The sequence below is a fragment of the Arachis duranensis genome, chromosome 5 (genome assembly GCF_000817695.3).
Source record: "Arachis duranensis cultivar V14167 chromosome 5, aradu.V14167.gnm2.J7QH, whole genome shotgun sequence".
NCBI classification, from domain to species: domain Eukaryota; kingdom Viridiplantae; phylum Streptophyta; class Magnoliopsida; order Fabales; family Fabaceae; genus Arachis; species Arachis duranensis.
This window is the reverse complement of record NC_029776.3, coordinates 23,241,725-23,258,506: the sequence shown is the minus strand read 5'-3', so window position 1 is coordinate 23,258,506 and position 16,782 is coordinate 23,241,725.

Below are 16,782 nucleotides of genomic sequence, written 5' to 3'. Positions count from 1 at the left end.
GAAAATCCATTTCGAGTGCAGGGAGGTCAGATTCCAACAGTATCAGCAGTCCTTTGTCAGCCTTCTATCAGAGTTTTGTTCAGGTCCCTCAATTTCAGCCAGAAAATACCTGAAATCACAGAAAAATACACAAACTCATAGTAAAGTCCAGAAATGTGAATTTAGCATAAAAACTAATGAAAACATCCCTAAAAGTAACTAGATCATACTAAAAACTACCTAAAAATAATGCTGTTCCGAGGGTTACATGAAACTGTAGGTCGATCTCGGATGAGATCTTCTATGTTGGTCGGAGCCGACTTGTCCGGCAGGTGTACGGCGGCCGGAGCTGGTGTGTCTGACTTGTTGGACTTGGTGGTGGTACTGATCCTTCGTCCCCGGAGGGTGGGGGGTACCTGCAAGGGACTCCGATGCTTAAGTTAGCAAGGGTATTAAGCAGGTATTGAGTAGAATCAGAGTATGAGTTATACCTGGGTGCTCCAGTGTATTTATAATGGTGAGATGTGGCCTCCTGTGGATAAGTTAGTTATCTTATCTTATCTTTATCTTATCTTTAAGTGAGGTCATCTTTTTAAGGGAACCGCCCTTATCTTTGTGGGCTTGGGCTGCCCTTGGATTTTGGGACATGTCCCCCTTATTTGGGCCCTTTGCTTGGGCTTTCCTGTGACTTGTCTGAGCTCTTTGAGAAGAGGTCGGGCTGTCCTGACCTCAAAGAGGTCGGTCGCTTTGTCTGTAGAACATCTCGGATCGGACAGCTCGGTCCAGGGTATGAACAGTGCCCCTGCTTGAGCTCGGTCTTCTTTTTTCGAGGCCGAGTCTTTTGACTTCGGTCCTTTCTTCAGTGAAGTCGAACTCAAGCATTTTGTCGATTCTTTTCTTTTGTATAGTCTTTTTTGAATGTAGAACGTTTTCCTCTAAAAACGCGCGTTTTTTTGTATTAGCGCTATTTTGGGAATGCAAGCGGTTTTAACATCCACATTTAATTGGCATTAATTGCCCCATTCTCTCTTGGCTTTTATTTTGAATCTCTCAGTCAAAAAACGGTTTCTCTTCTTCACTTCTTCTCTGTAACTCCTCCCTTTACTCTCTCATTTTCTGTTTCTTGCCCAGAGTTTGTAGCTTCTTCTTTGTGACGTCTGTTCTGCTACTGCGTTTTCGGAAGGGGGCTGATTCCACATTTCCTCCTTCTGTCTTTGCATTCTTCCACTTCGAGGGGGTGGCTTTGTTGCTTCTGCTCTTCAGCTTTTTTCGGGGTTTTCTTCTATTCTCCAGGTTAGTCCCATTTCGTGTTTCCTCGTTTATTACTGACTTTGCGATGGAGTTTTCCTTTTGATCTTTCCTTTGGAGAAAGTTTGGATCTTTCTGTTTTTATCGCGCTTGACTTGTTGCATGTTATGGTTTTTTCTCTTTTTCGGTGCGAATCTTTTGTTTGCTTGAATCTTTTTCTTTTGCATGTTGCCGCTGTTTCTGTTTGTGCCTTGGATGATGATTTTTGCTTGTTTTGAAAAGTTTGTCCCTTTTGGTGTTCTGATGAACTGTAGCAGTAGTGTTGGTAAACTGTAGGAGCAATGCTTTTTCTGATAAACTGTAGAAGGGTGGACTTTTGCTTTTTTGCTTCCTTTGCTTTCTTTTCTGGACTTTATTCTGATGAGTGCCGAGATGTAGATTGTAGAAATGATTTTGAGGACCCTTCTTGTTTACTGCCTCCAAGGGATGCTCCAAGACTTCTTCTCTTGAGTCTTGGGGTTTTTCCCTTTTTGGTTTATCCGTCTGTTTGAGACGTTTTGACCCATGTCCGAGATGTTTTTAAGTAATCCACTCTTCTTTTCTTTTTGTAGGATTTAGTCGGCCTCATGTCTTCCCGAAATAACGTCGTAGAGATGCCTTCCCAGGTTCCTGCGGGTATGGCCGATTGGGTGGACTCCATGGTTCTCCTGTGTGTCTCGCTGGCTGATTCTGAGTTTTGTGCTCAGCTTAGGCAGTTTCATAGTGTCTGTAGCAATTCTGGTGATGAGAAGAACTATGAACTTGTCCCTCCTTATGTTTATGACTTTTTCTTTGGTCCGCTGGGTATTACCCTTCCTTTTACTCAATTTGAAACCGACTTGTTATGGTCTTGTAATATTGCCCCCCCTCAACTTCACCTTAATTCCTGGGGTTTTATAAAGATTTTTCAATTGTTGTGCAATGGTTTAGGTATTCCTACTTCCCAATCTCTCTTTTTCTATCTGTTTATCTTGACTAAGCCCGGAGTGGTGAAAAAGAAGGCAGCTTGGGTCTCCTTTCGCTCTACCCAAGGAAAGAAGGTATTTTCCATGTTTGACGAGTTATTCCGTGATTTTAAAAACTACTTTTTCAAGGTCCGAGCTGTTGAAGGAGCTCGGCCCTTTTTCTAAACGAAAATGATGAGCCTGCCTTTCCCCTGGAATGGCAAAAAGATGTGAGGGTCTCCAGGTGTTCTTGGGACATGTTGGATGAGGCTGAGCGGGCCTTTGTGACTGTTTTGGAAGATCGCTGGGGTCAGCCTCCCCATCTTGATACAAAAAAATTTCTAACCAATCATTCTCTTCTTCAAACTGAACTGGGTATCTTGTGTTTTCTTTGCTATCTGTTTATGTTTACCTGTAGCTGTATTTCCGACTTGTTCGATTTGTAGCTTGACTTCTGTTTTATTTGCAGAGGCAATGAAGAATAACGAATTCATGAAAGCTTTTAAGAGGGTGCAGAAGGTGACTGCTGCCAGGAATATTGCCGCCAAGGTGGCTGGGGAAGGGTCCTCCCAAGTGCGCGAGAAGCCATCAGTGCCGAGTTCCCCCATAGTGAAGAAAGCGATTCCGACACCTCGGGTCCGCTTGGTGAATCCTCATCCTGCTTCTGTCGTTCCATCTGCTGCCCCTCCGAGTAAGAAGCAAAAGACGGTTGAGCCCTTCGACCTTAATGCCCCTGACTTCAATGCCATCGAGTTCATAGATCAACAAATTGGGCCCTATGGTACCCTTTTGATGGACGATGTGTCCATCCTCCATCATTTGGAATTTATGGCCCAGAATCACGTGCAGATGGCGTTTATGGCGGCCGCTATACACCGGACTGCTCAAAGTCTCCCTCTTCATGCCACCAAGGCATTTATGGAGGAGGCAAAGCAAGAGTTTGACCGGATGAAGGGGCTGAAAGAGGAGCTTGAATTAAAGGTGACTAAGTTAGAGAAGGATCTAGAGAATGAGAAGGCGAGTTCCCTTTCATTGGCGACTTCTTCGAGGTTGGCGGAGGACACAGCCCTGATGCATAAAGATAGTTATGTTACAACTTATCGGGAGGTGATGCGTCTGAGGGGGGAGTTGGACAGTGCTCGGGAGGATTATTCTGAGCTCCAAGGTCATCTTGTCGGCAGCGTGACTGCTGCTTACGAGAACTTGAAGGAGCAAGTTCGGGTCATTGCTCCCGAGGCCGATCTCACCCTTTTTAGTTTAGACAATGTTGTCAGAGATGGCAAGATTGTCCCTGATGACGAGGACGATGATGATGCTGATCCTTCTCCTGTGTCCTCTGCCAAAGTGTCGACTACCTCTACTCCTCCGGTTGTACCTGATTCAGATTGCCATCCTCTGCTCCTCCGGTTGCACCTGATTCGGATTGCCAAGTTCTGAACCGGGAGGATGGAACTATAGATGCCGTGCCTATTCAGACTCGTCCTCCTTCTCCTTGTCCTGATACTGCCAAGGATGCTCCTGCTGTTTGCTAATCTTTTTCTGGATTCTTATGTTAGTTGGCCCGGCTTGTGGGCTCTTAAAACTTTTTATTTATTTGCTGGCGTTTTCTGGTTGTTTTGTCTGGCAACCTTTTTGAAAAACAAAAGTAACTCGTTATCCTTTTTTGATGGCCTCTGAGGCTTTAAAACTTTGTAGATCATATCAAGGTTTTTGATATTTTCTTCTGTTTTCTGAGAATGTTGGACCTTGCAGTTTGTCCTTTTTGGATTGCCTCGTGCTTATCTTTTGTAGCTTGGATCCTCTGTAATTGTGTGGATCCGACTTGTTTTCTCGTTTTTGTAGGTATTTTTGGTGTTTCTCCAACTGATTTCTTTGCGTTGATTCCCTTTATCTCTGTAATCCTCTTTCCTGGACCTTCGTCAGGTCTCTTTCATGGATTACTTTTGTTCGTAGGAGTCCGACTTCGTTTAGGTTGGTCTCTTCTGTAATCCTCTTTCTTGGATCTTTATCAGATCTCTTTCAGGGGTTACTTGTATGACTTTTCAGTAGCAGGAGTCTGACTTCGTTATGTCAGTCTCTTTTAAGTTATAGCGTAATCCTCTTTCTTGGATCTTTATCAGATCTTTTTCAAGGATTACTTGTATAACTTTTCAGTAGCAGGAGTCTGACTTCGTTATGTCAGTCTCCTTTAAGTTATAACGTAATCCTCTTTCTTGGATCTTTATCAGATCTCTTTCAGGGACTACTTGTATAACTTTTTAGTGATAGGAGTCTGACTTGGTTGTGTTGGTCTCCTTTAAGTTATTTTTCGTAGTCCTCTTTCTTGGATCTTTTGTCAGATCTCTTTCAGGGACTACTTGTATAACTTTTTAGTGATAGGAGTCCGACTTGGTTGTGTCGGTTTCCTTTAAGTTATTTTTCGTAGTCCTCTTTCTTGGATCTTTTGTTAGATCTCTTTCAGGGACTACTTGTATAACTTTTTAGTGATAGGAGTCCGACTTGGTTGTGTCGGTCTCCTTTAAGTTATTTTTCGTAGTCCTCTTTCTTGGATCTTTTGTCAGATCTCTTTCAGGGACTACTTGTATAACTTTTTAGTGATAGGAGTCCGACTTGGTTGTGTCGGTCTCCTTTAAGTTATTTTTCGTAGTCCTCTTTCTTGGATCTTTTGTCAGATCTCTTTCAGAGACTACTTGTATAACATTTCATTTTGGGCAGACTTTATTATGCCGGGCCCTTCTAAGTTAAAGTAATCCTCTTTAATAGGGTTGGCCAGACCTCTTTCCAGGGTTTACTTATAACTTGGGTTGACTTGGTCTGACTTCTGCACGTCGGCCAGTCTTTAAGTTATTATTTTAGCTATCCGTAAGACCTCGTCAGGTTCTTTTTTTGGATTGCTTTCGATAACTTCTTACATTATTCTGTGTTCATCTTTGCCGATTTGTAGAAAATGGTTGGCATCTTTAGATCGTCCTTTGGGTGAATCGCGTTTTCACCTTTATCGGACGATTATCTTTATCGTGGTCGGGCAGTGAATTTGTTTTTCACTTTCTGCCGACCTGTTGCTTTATAATCGGACGATGAATACTTCAGATTAATGCGTCTTGGACTCTTGTGGAATATCTAAATAAACTTTATTCAAAGAAAAAATGCAAATATATACTTCAGATTAATGCGTCTTGGATTCTTGTAGAATATCTAAAATATATTTTATTTAAAGGAAAATGCGAATATATACATGTGGGATTTTTCTGGTCTAGATCTCGACCTGGTGCCTCATAAAAAACCTTTTCAGGAAAAAGAGTGCATCCATTTAGTGAGACCTTTTACCTTTTCTAACTGTAGTACCTTCGTAGGTTGCAGGCGTGCCATGATCGGGGAAGCTCTCGTCCATCAAGCTCGGACAGTCTGTAGTAGCCCTTCCCAAGTACTTCTATAACTCGATAGGGTCCTTTCTAGTTTGCTGCCAGCTTCCCTTCTCCAGGTCGAGTTGTTCCAATGTCATTCCGAATTAGGATGAGATCATTTTATGCAAAACTTCTCGGTACTACCTTTTGATTATATTTGGAAGCCATTTGGTGTTTTAGAGCTTCTTCCCTGATCCGAGCTCTTCCTTGGATTTCGGGTAACAAGTCGAGTTCTTCTCTCTGAAGTTGGGAGTTTACTTGTTCATTGTAGTGGACTACTCGGGGAGATTCTTCCTAAATTTCTATTGGAATCATTGCCTCCGCTCCATATGCTAGTCGGAATGGTGATTCGTTTGTAGTAGAATGGGGGGTTATTCGATACGCCCATAGGACTTGTGGAAGTTCCTCGGCCCAAACTCCCTTTGCTTCTTGTAGCCTCCGCTTTAGTCCGGCCAATATGACTTTGTTGGCCGCTTCGGCTTGTCCATTGGCTTGGGGATGTTCAACGGAGGTGAACTGGTGTTTTATGTTCAAGTCGGCCACCAGTTTTTTGAAGCTTGCATCTGTAAATTGGGTACCGTTGTCCGTGGTGATGGAGTATGGTATTCCGAACCTCGTAATAATGTTCCTATATAGGAATTTTCGACTTCTTTGAGCAGTGGCATTGGCTAGGGGTTCTGCCTCGATCCATTTTGTGAAATTGTCTACTCCTACTATGAGGAATTTTACTTGTCCCGATCCCTGTGGGAAGGGTCCGAGAAGGTCGAGTCCCCATTTCGCAAATGGCCAGGGTGAGTGATGAGCGGATATTTTATACGCTTTTTGGGGGTAATTTCATGTAGATTTTAGTATGTTTTAATTAGTTTTTAGTAGAATCTTATTAGTTTTTAGGCAAAAATCATATTTCTGGACTTTACTATGAGTTTGTGTGTTTTTCTGTGATTTCAGGTATTTTCTGGCTGAAATTGAGGGAGCTGAGCAAAAATCTGAGTTAGGCTGAAAAAGGACTGCTGATGCTGTTGGATTCTGACCTCTCTGCACTCGAAATGGATTTTTTGGAGCTACAGAAGTCCAATTGGCGCGCTCTCAATGGCGTTGGAAAGTAGACATCCAGGGCTTTCCAGCAATATATAATAGTCCATACTTTGTGCGAAGATAGACGACGTAACTCGGCGTTGAACGCCAAGTACATGCTGCTGTCTGGAGTTAAACGCCAGAAAAACGTCATGATCCGGAGTTGAACGCCCAAAACACGTCATGACCTGGAGTTTAACGCCAAGAAAGGCCTCTACTCGTGGCTAGCTTTAGTCTCAGCCCCAGCACACACCAAGTGGGCCCCAGAAGTGGATTTCTGCACCAATTATCTTAGTCTACTCATTTTCTGTAAACCTAGGTTACTAGTTTAGTATTTAAACAACTTTTAGAGATTTATTTTGGACCTCATGAAATTTTTAGATCTGAATTATATACTCTTTGACGGCATGAGTCTCTAAACTCCATTGTTGGGAGTGAGGAGCTCTGCAGCGTCTCGATGATTTAATACAATTCCTTTGTTTTCCATTCAAACACGCTTGTTCTTATCTAAGATGTTTATTCGCGCTTAATTATGGAGAAGGTGATGATCCGTGACACTCATCACCTTCCTCAATCCATGAACGTGTGCCTAACAACCACCTCCGTTCTACATCAGATTGAATGAGTATCTCTTAGATTCCTTAATCATAATCTTTCTGGTATAAGCCGGATTGATGGCAGCATTCATGAGAATCCGGAAAGTCTAAACCTTGTCTGTGGTATTCCGAGTAGGATTCTGGGATTGAATGACTGTGACAAGCTTCAAACTCCTGAGGGCTGGGCGTTAGTGACAGACGCAAAAGAATCAATGGATTCTATTCCAACCTGATTGAGAACCGCAATGTGAAAGTTGGCATGCTTCTGGCATGGTGGACATGTCCTTACGAATTCTGTAGCCTCTTTTTGTAGAGTTGGCCAATAGAATCCCGCCCGGAGTATCTTTTTGGTGAGAGCTTGCGCTCCGAGATGATTACCACAAATGTCGCTGTGTACTTCCTCCAAGACTTCCTTTGTGTTGAAAGTCGGTACGCATTTTAGTAAAGGTGTTGATATCCCTCTTTTGTATAGTGTGTTGTTTATGATAGTGTAGTACTGTGCCTCCCTTTTCAGCCTCTTTGCCTCCTTTTCATCTGTAGAGAGTGCTTCTGTTTTGAGGTAATTTATTATGGGGGTCATCCATCCTTGATCCCGACCTATTATGGCTAGGATTTTTTCTTCTTCTGCTATTGACGGGTTCTGTAGTACCTCCTGGATGAGGCTTCTGTTGTTGCCCCCTGGTTTGGTGCTGGCTAATTTTGAAAGGGCGTCAGCTCGGGCATTTTGCTCACGAGGTATGTGGTAAATTCTATATTCCCCGAGTTGTCCGAGCTGTTCTTTGGTTTTATCCAAATATTTTTTCATGGTCAGATCTTTGGCTTGGTAGCTTCCTGTTATTTGTGAGGTTATGACTTGTGAGTCACTGTAGATGTTGAGTTTTCGAGCTCCAACCTTCCTAGCCAGCTTCAAACCAGCTAATAGTGCTTCGTAATCTGCCTGGTTGTTTGAGGCCGGGAATCCGAATTTAAGGGAGAGCTCAAGTTGAGTTCCTTGGTTGCTTTCGATTATCACACCCGCACCGCTTCCTGTTTTATTCGAGGATCTGTCTACGTATATGCTCCACTCTATGGGAATTTTCGGGGTGTCTGTGAATTCTGCGATGAAGTCGGCCAGGTGTTGTGATTTGATGGCTGTCCGTGCCTCGTATTGGAGGTCGAACTCGGACAACTCGATTGCCCATTGTAGGATTCTTCCTGCTAGATCTGTTTTCTGTAATATCCCTTTTATGGGTTGGTTGGTCCGAACTTTAATGGTATGCGCTTGGAAATATGGGCGAAGCCGCCGTGATGTGAGGATCAGAGCGTAGGCAAACTTTTCTATTTTCTGGTAGTTCAGCTCAAATCCTTGCCGTCTTCTCTGACTAGTGCTGAGGCTATTGCCGGCTCTCTACTGCGAGATATAATATGAGCGGTTCTCCTTCTCGTGGCCGAGATAGGATAGGTGGCCATCCTAAGAACTCTTTGAAGTCTCAGAAGGCTTGCTCACATTCCGTCATCCATTCGAACTGTTTTCCCTTTCTTAAAGTAGCATAGAAGGGGAGAGATCTTATCGCGGCTCCTGCTAAGAATCGGGATAGAGCGGCCAGCCTCCCGTTGAGTTGTTGTACTTCTTTGACACAAGTTGGGCTCTTCATGTTGAGTATGGCTTGACACTTGTCAGGATTTACTTCAATCCCCCTTTGTGTGAGCATGAAGCCCAAGAATTTGCCTGCTTCTACTGCGAAGGTGCATTTTGCGGGATTGAGCCGCATGTCGTGTTTCCTGATAGTGTAAAACACTTGAGCCAGGTCGGCTAATAATGTATCTTCGCTTTGTGTCTTTATCAACATGTCGTCTACATAAACTTCCATGGTTTTCCCGATGTGATCTAAGAAAACTTTATTCATTAGCCTTTGATAAGTAGCTCCTGCGTTCTTGAGACCGCATCATGATGTAATAGTAGTTTGCTTTCGGCGTTAGGAACGAGGTCTTTTCTTGATCTGGCGGATACATGGGGATTTGGTTGTACCCTGAATACGCGTCCATGAAGGAGAGATACTTATATCCTGATGAAGCATCTACTAGAGCGTCGATGCTTGGGAGTGGGTAAGGGTCTTTTGGGCAGGCTTTGTTGAGGTCAGTGTAGTCGGTGCACATTCGCCACTTCCCATTTGACTTTTTCACCAAGACGACGTTTGCTAGCCATAGTGGGTATTTGACTTCCCTTATGAACTCGGCCTCTAGTAGCGCCTGTACTTGTTATTCCACAGCTTGAGCTCGTTCTGGTCCGAGTTTTCTTCGTCTTTGTTGTACCGGCCGAGATCTCGGGTAGACTGCCAATTTGTGGCTCATTAGTTCGGGATCAATACCTGGCATGTCGGTAGCTTTCCATGCAAAGAGATTAACATTATCTCGTAGGAACCGTATTAGTGATTCCTTTGTGTTTCCTTTCAGGATCGTGCCAATATTAGTTGTTTTATCCGAGGTGTCTCCAATTTGGACTCTTTCTACTTCTCCTTCGGGTTGTGGTCGGAATTCTTCTCGCCTCTGAACTCCACTGAGCTCGATTGTGTGGAACTCTCTTCCTTCACCTCGGAGGTTTAGGCTTTCGTTATAACAGCGACGTGCCATCTTTTGATCTGCCTTTATTGTAGCTATCCCTTCCGCAGTCGGGAATTTCATACATAGATGTGGAGTCGAAACTATTGCGCCGAGTTGATTTAACGTTGTCCGACCTATTAAGGCATTGTAGGCTGAGCTTACGTCGACCACGATGTAGTCTATCTTGAGTGTTCTGGATTGGTTCCCCTTTCCGAAGGTTGTATGCAGCGATATGTATCCCAGCGGTTGAACTGGGGCATCTCCTAGTCCGAACAGGCTGTTCGGGTACGCTCTTAGCTCTTTTTCTTCTAGACCGAGTTTGTCGAAGGCAGTTTTGAATAAGATGTCGGCAGAGCTTCCCTGGTCAATTAGTGTACGGTGAAGGTTGGCGTTTGCCAGTATGACCGTAATGACCATGGGGTCGTCATGTCCTAAGATGATTCCGGATGCGTTTTCCTTGGTAAACGTGATTGCTGGGATGTCTGGGGCTTCCTTTTTTCCTTCGACGTGGTACACCTCTTTGAGGTGTCGCTTGCGAGATGATTTAGAGATTCCTCCTCCAGCAAATTCGCCGTGTATTATGTGAACGTGTCTTTCCGGTGTGCGAGGTGATCGTTCAGATCGTCCAACATCCTCATCCCTTCTTCTTTTTCTTGGTTCGTCATCCCAATTAGCCAAAAACCGATCTAGTTTTCCTTCTCTTACTAGTTTTTCTATGACATTTCAAGTCGAAGCATTCATTGGTGGAATGCCCTCGAAGCCGGTGATATTCACAGTATTCATTCCGATTTCCTCCTCCTCTTTTGCCTTTAAGTGGCGAGCTGGAGGGATTTTCTCTGTATGGCAGACTTCTTTGTAAACATCTACCAAGGATACCCTAAGAGGAGTATAGTTATGATATTTTTTGATTTTCTCTCCAGAGCGATCCTCCTTTTTCTTGGATTCTTTATCTCGGTAGGCAGAATCGAACCTTGAGGCTTCGCTAAGTCGAGAATTTTCCTCCATGTTGATGTATTTCTGTGCCCGTTCTTGTACTTCGTCTAAGGATGTCGGGTATCTCTTTGATATAGATTGGCTAAATGGTCCTTCTCGTAGGCCATTTATGAGGCCCCATAATGGCAGCTTCTGTTGGAAGACTTTGTATGTCCATGCATGTTTTGTTGAATCTTTTCATGTAGTTGCGAAGGCTCTCCCGATCTCCTTGCTTGATCCCTAGTAGGCTAGGTGCGTGTTTGGCTTTGTCCTTTTGTATGGAGAATCAGGCCAGGAACTTCTTGGCCAGGTCGTCGAAACTCGAGATGGATTTTGGAGGTAGGTTGTCGAACCATTTAATGGCTGTCTTGGTGAGAGTTGTTGGAAAGGCTTTGCAGCGAACTGCATCTGAGGCATCAGTGAGGTACATTCTACTTCTGAAGTTGCTGAGATGATGGTTGGGGTCCGAGATGCTGTCATATAGAGTCATATCTGGAAGCTTGAAATCTTTAGGACTTTTGGTCTTCATAATTTCTCTGGTGAATAGATCTTGATCTTTCTGAGAGCTATCCTCTATGGATGGTCGAGTAGCTTTAGTTTTAAGATCAGCTTCGAGTTTTATAAGCTTATCTTCTAATTCTCGGCGCCGCCTTATCTCCCGGCGTAGATCTTCTTCTTTTTCACGTCGATGTTGGGCTTCTTTCTCAAGTTGCTCCAATCGATTTTGAAGTGCTTCTATTACTCCTGGATTTGATGAATTTTTGTCGTTGGTTTCTGGAGTATCTTTGAGTATTGTGTCCGCATTTTTATGCGGCGTTCTGTCTTCCAGACCTGAATCGCGGTCGTTGTCATGGTCATCCACCATGTTAATGGGATGACTTCTAGGTTCCCCGGCAACGGCGCCAATGTTCCGAGGGTTACCTGAAACTGTAGGTCGATCTCGGATGAGATCTTCTATGTTGGTCGGAGCCGACGTGTCCGGCAGGTGTACGGCGGCCGGAGCTGGTGTGTCCGACTTGTTGGACTTGGTGGTGGTACTGATCCTTCGTCCCCGGAGGGTGGGGGTACCTGCAAGGGACTCCGATGCTTAACTTAGCAAGGGTATTAAGCATGTATTGAGTAGAATCAGAGTATGAGTTATACCTGGGTGCTCCAGTGTATTTATAATGGTGAGATGTGGCCTCATGTGGATAAGATAAGTTAGTTATCTTATCTTATCTTTATCTTATCTTTAAGTGAGGTCATCTTTTTAAGGGAACCGCCCTTATCTCTATGGGCTTGGGCTGCCCTTGGATTTTGGGACGTGTCCCCTATATTTGGGCCCTTTGCTTGGGCTTTCCTGTGACTTGTCCAAGCTCTTTGAGAAGAGGTCGGGCTGTCTTGACCTCAAAGAGGTCGGTCGCTTTGTCTGTAGAACATCTCGGATCGGACAGCTCGGTCCAGGGTATGAACAAATGCCAAAAAGCGCATAAATTATCCGCTCATCACAACACCAAACTTAAATTATTGCTTGTCCCCAAGCAACTGAAAATCAATTAGGATAAAAAGAAGAGAATATACTATGAATCCCAAAATATCAATGAATATTAGTTCTAATTAGATGAGCGGGACTTGTAGCTTTTTTGCTTCTGAACAGTTTTAGCATCTCACTTTTTCCTTTGAAGTTTAGAATGATTGGCTTCTCTAGGAACTTAGAATTTCGGATAGTGTTATTGATTCTCCTAGTTAAGTATGTTGATTCTTGAACACAGCTACTTTTGTGAGTCTTGGCCGTGGCTCTAAGCACTTTGTTTTCCAGTATTACCACCGGATACATAAATGCCACAGACACATGACTGGGTGAACCTTTTCAGATTGTGACTCAGCTTTGCTAGAGTCCCCATTTAGAGGTGTCCAGAGCTCTTAAGCACACTCTTTTTGCTTTGGATCACGACTTTAACCACTCAGTCTCAAGCTTTTTACTTGGACCTGCATGCCACAAGCACATGGTTAGGGACAGCTTGATTTAGCCGCTTAGGCTTGTATTTTATTTCCTTGGGCCCTCATATCCATTGATGCTCAAAGCCTTGGATCCTTTTTACCCTTGCCTTTTGGTTTTTAAGGGGCTATCGGCTTTTTCTGCTTGCTTTTTTTTTCTTTCTATTTTTTTCTCGCAAGCTTTTGCTTTTTCACTACTTTTTCTTACTTCAAGAATCAATTTCATGATTTTTCAGATTATCAATAGTATTTCTCCTTGTTCATCATTCTTTCAAGAGCCAACAATTTTAACATTCATAAACAACAAGATCAAAATTATGCACTGTTCAAGCATTCATTCAGAAAATAAAAAGTATTGTCACCACATCAATATAATTAAACTAAATTCAAGGATAATTTCAAAATTCATGTACTTCTTGTTCTTTTGAATTAGAAACATTTTTCATTTAAGAGAGGTGAAGAATTTATGGAATTTTTCATAGCCTTAAGACATAGTTACTACATACTAATGATCATGAAGTAGAGACACAAAACATAGATAAAAACAAAAAAAAGGAAAAAATAAGAACAAGGAATGAATCCACCTTAGTGGCGTCTTCTTCTTGAAGGACCAATGATGTCCTAAAGCTCTTATATGTCCCTTCCTTGCCTTTGTTGCTCCTCCCTCCTCCCTCATTGCTCTTTGATCTTCTCTAATTTCATGGAGAATGATGGAGTGCTCTTGATGTTCCACCCTTAATTGATCCACATTGTAACTCAAATTTTCTAAGGAAGTGTTGAGTTGTTCCCAATAGTTGTTGGGAGGAAAGTGCATCCCTTGAGGCATCTCCGGGATTTCTTGGTGATGAGCTTCCTCATGCGTCTCTTGGGTTCCATGAGTGGGCTCTCTTGTTTGCTCCATCCTTTTCTTAGTGATGGGCTTGTCCTCTTCAATGAGGATGTCTCCTTCTATGATAACTCCAGCTGAGTAACATAGATGGCAAATAAGATGAGAAAAAGCGAGCCTTGCCAAAGTAGAGGACTTATAAGCTATTTTGTAGAATTCATGGAAGATGACTTCATGAACTTCTACTTCCTCTCCATTCATGATGCTATGAATCATGATGGCCCGATCCACAGTAACTTCAGATCAGTTGCTAGCGGGGATGAGGGAGCGTTGGATGAACTCCAACTATCCTCTAGCCACAGGCTTGAGGTCCAGTCTTCTTAGTTGAACCGGCTTGCCTTTAGAGTCTCTTTTCCATTGAGCTCCTTCCACACATATGTCCATAAGGACTTGGTCCAACCTTTGATTAAAGTTGACACTTCTAGTGTAGGGGCGTGCATCTCCTTGCATCATGGGCAAGTTGAACGCCAACCTCACATTTTCTGGACTAAAATCTAAGTATTTCCCCCGAACCATTGTAAGATAATTTTTTAGGTTCGGGTTCTTACTTTGATCATGGTTCTTAGTGATCCATGCATTGGCATAGAACTCTTGAACCATTAAGATTCTGACTTGTTGGATGGGGTTGGTTAGAACTTCCCAACCTCTTCTTTGGACCTCATGTCGGATCTCCGAATACTCATTTTTCTTGAGCTTGAAAGGGACCTCGAGGATCACCTTCTTCTTGGCCACAACATCATAGAAGTGGTCTTGATGAGCTTTGGAGATGAATATTTCTATCTCCCATGACTCAGAGCCTTTCCCTTTTCTAGAGGATTCTCCGGCCTTAGGTGCCATCAATGGTAATGGAAAAATGCTTTTACCACACCAAACTTAGAATATTGCTCGCCATCGAGCAAGAGATGAAAGAAGAGAAGAAGAAGAAGAAGAAAATATGGAAGAGAGGGCGAAAGGTGTATTTGGCCAAGAAGGAGAAGAGAGGTTTGTGTTGTGTGAAAATGAAGAAGAATGGAGGGGTTTATATAGTAAGGGTTGAGGGAGTAGGTTCGGCCATTTAGGGTGGATTTGGGTGGGAAAGAAATTTGAATTTTGAATGTAGGTGGGGTTTATGGGGAAGAGTGGGTGGATGTGAGTGGTGAAGGGGGTAATTGGGAAGAGAGATTGAGGTGATTGGTGAAGGGTTTTGGGGAAGAGAGGATGAATGTTAAGAAGAGGGGAGAATATGGTAGGTGGGGATCCTGTGGGGTCCACAGATCCTGAGATGATCCTGTGGGGTCCACAGATCCTGGGGTGTCAAGGATTTACATCACTGCACCCATTAGGCATGTATAATGCCTTAGCATACAATTCTGGCATTTAAACGCCGAAGTGATGCTCATTTTGGGCGTTCAACGCCCAATTGCAGCATGTTTCTGGCGTTGAATGCCAGTTCCATGCTTCTTCCTGGCATTCAGCGCCAGCTTTCCTCAGGGCATATTCCTGGCGTTCAAACACCAGGATGTTGCTTGTTTTTGGCGTTCAACGCCAGATCCATGCTCTGTTCTGGCGTTGAACGCCAGCCAGATGCTCCTTACTGGTATTTAAACGCCAATAAGTCCTTCCTCTAGGGTGTGATTTTTCTTTTGCTATTTTTGATTCTGTTTTTAATTTTTGTATTTTTTTTCGTGACTCCACATGATCATGAACCTAATAAAACATAAAATAACAGTAAAATAAAATAAAATTAGATAAATAAAAAATTGGGTTGCCTCCCAATAAGCGCTTCTTTAATGTCAATAGCTTGACAGTGGGCTCTCATGGAGCCTCACAGGTGATCAGGTCAATGTTGTGGACTCCCAACACCAAACTTAGAGTTTGGATGTGGGGATTCAACACCAAACTTAGAGTTTGGCTGTGGCCTCTCAACACCAAACTTAGAGTTTGATTCTGGGGGCTTTGTTTGACTCTGTACTGAGAGAAGCTTTTCATGCTTCCTCTCCATTGTTAAAGAAGAAGATCCTTGAGCCTTAAACACAAGGTAGTCCCCATTCAATTGAAGGACTAATTCTCCTCTGTTAACATCAATCACAGCTCCTGCTATGGCTAGGAAAGGTCTTCCAAGGATGATGCATTCATCCTCCTCCTTCCTAGTGTCTAAGATTATGAAATCAGTAGGGATGTAACGGCCTTCAACCTTCACTAACACGTCCTCTACCAATCCATAAGCATGTCTTACTGACTTGTCTGCCATTTGTAATGAGAATATGGTAGGCTGTACCTCAATGATCCCTAGTTTCTCCATTACAGAGAGTGGTATAAGATTTATGCTTGACCCCAGGTCACATAGAGCCATGTTAAAGGTCATGGTTGTAACACCCTACCATACAGAGTCTTATGCTTAAGTCATAATTCAAAGATGGCAAGGTATTACGACCTCTAAAATAAAAATTTAGTACGTATAGTAGTATGAATAATTGATTATAACTAGGAGCCTTTGTAGAAAAAGGGGTAAACAAAAACCATCGCAACTCTAAAGCGCAACACTCCGATCGACAACGTAACGAACAAGGATAACCAACGCGTGATTATATATATACAAAGGAGTGTCAAAAACAGGAATATCAAGACTCAAGATCCGGCTGCGAAGATAACCGATCCGAGCATAACAATATATACATATGATATAATAAGGAAACCCCAAAGGAAACCCAAAGGGACACAAATACATAAAACCTATTCTCCAAAATCTCCCATAAGAGGAGTCATCACAGTTTGTATTATTTAATGGAGATAAAAGTATCTAAGCAAAACAAATAAACCAAAACATAATCCCGAGAATAAAGGATCTTCGCTAATCCAGAAGTCTCCAGCAGGCCTCAACGAGAAACCTCACGTCCTGCATCTGAAAACCACAAAATCCGCATGGGTGAGAACCAGAGGTCCCCAGCATGGTAACAGCTTCCACATATATAATACATAATAATGGAGGAAAGCCAAAGGCAATCCTAGAACTTCCTCCAGATAATATCAAAGCTTATAAACAAGCTAAACCATAAAGGGCATCTGACTAAAGATACTTCAGTCTAACTAACACTTCCCTTTCC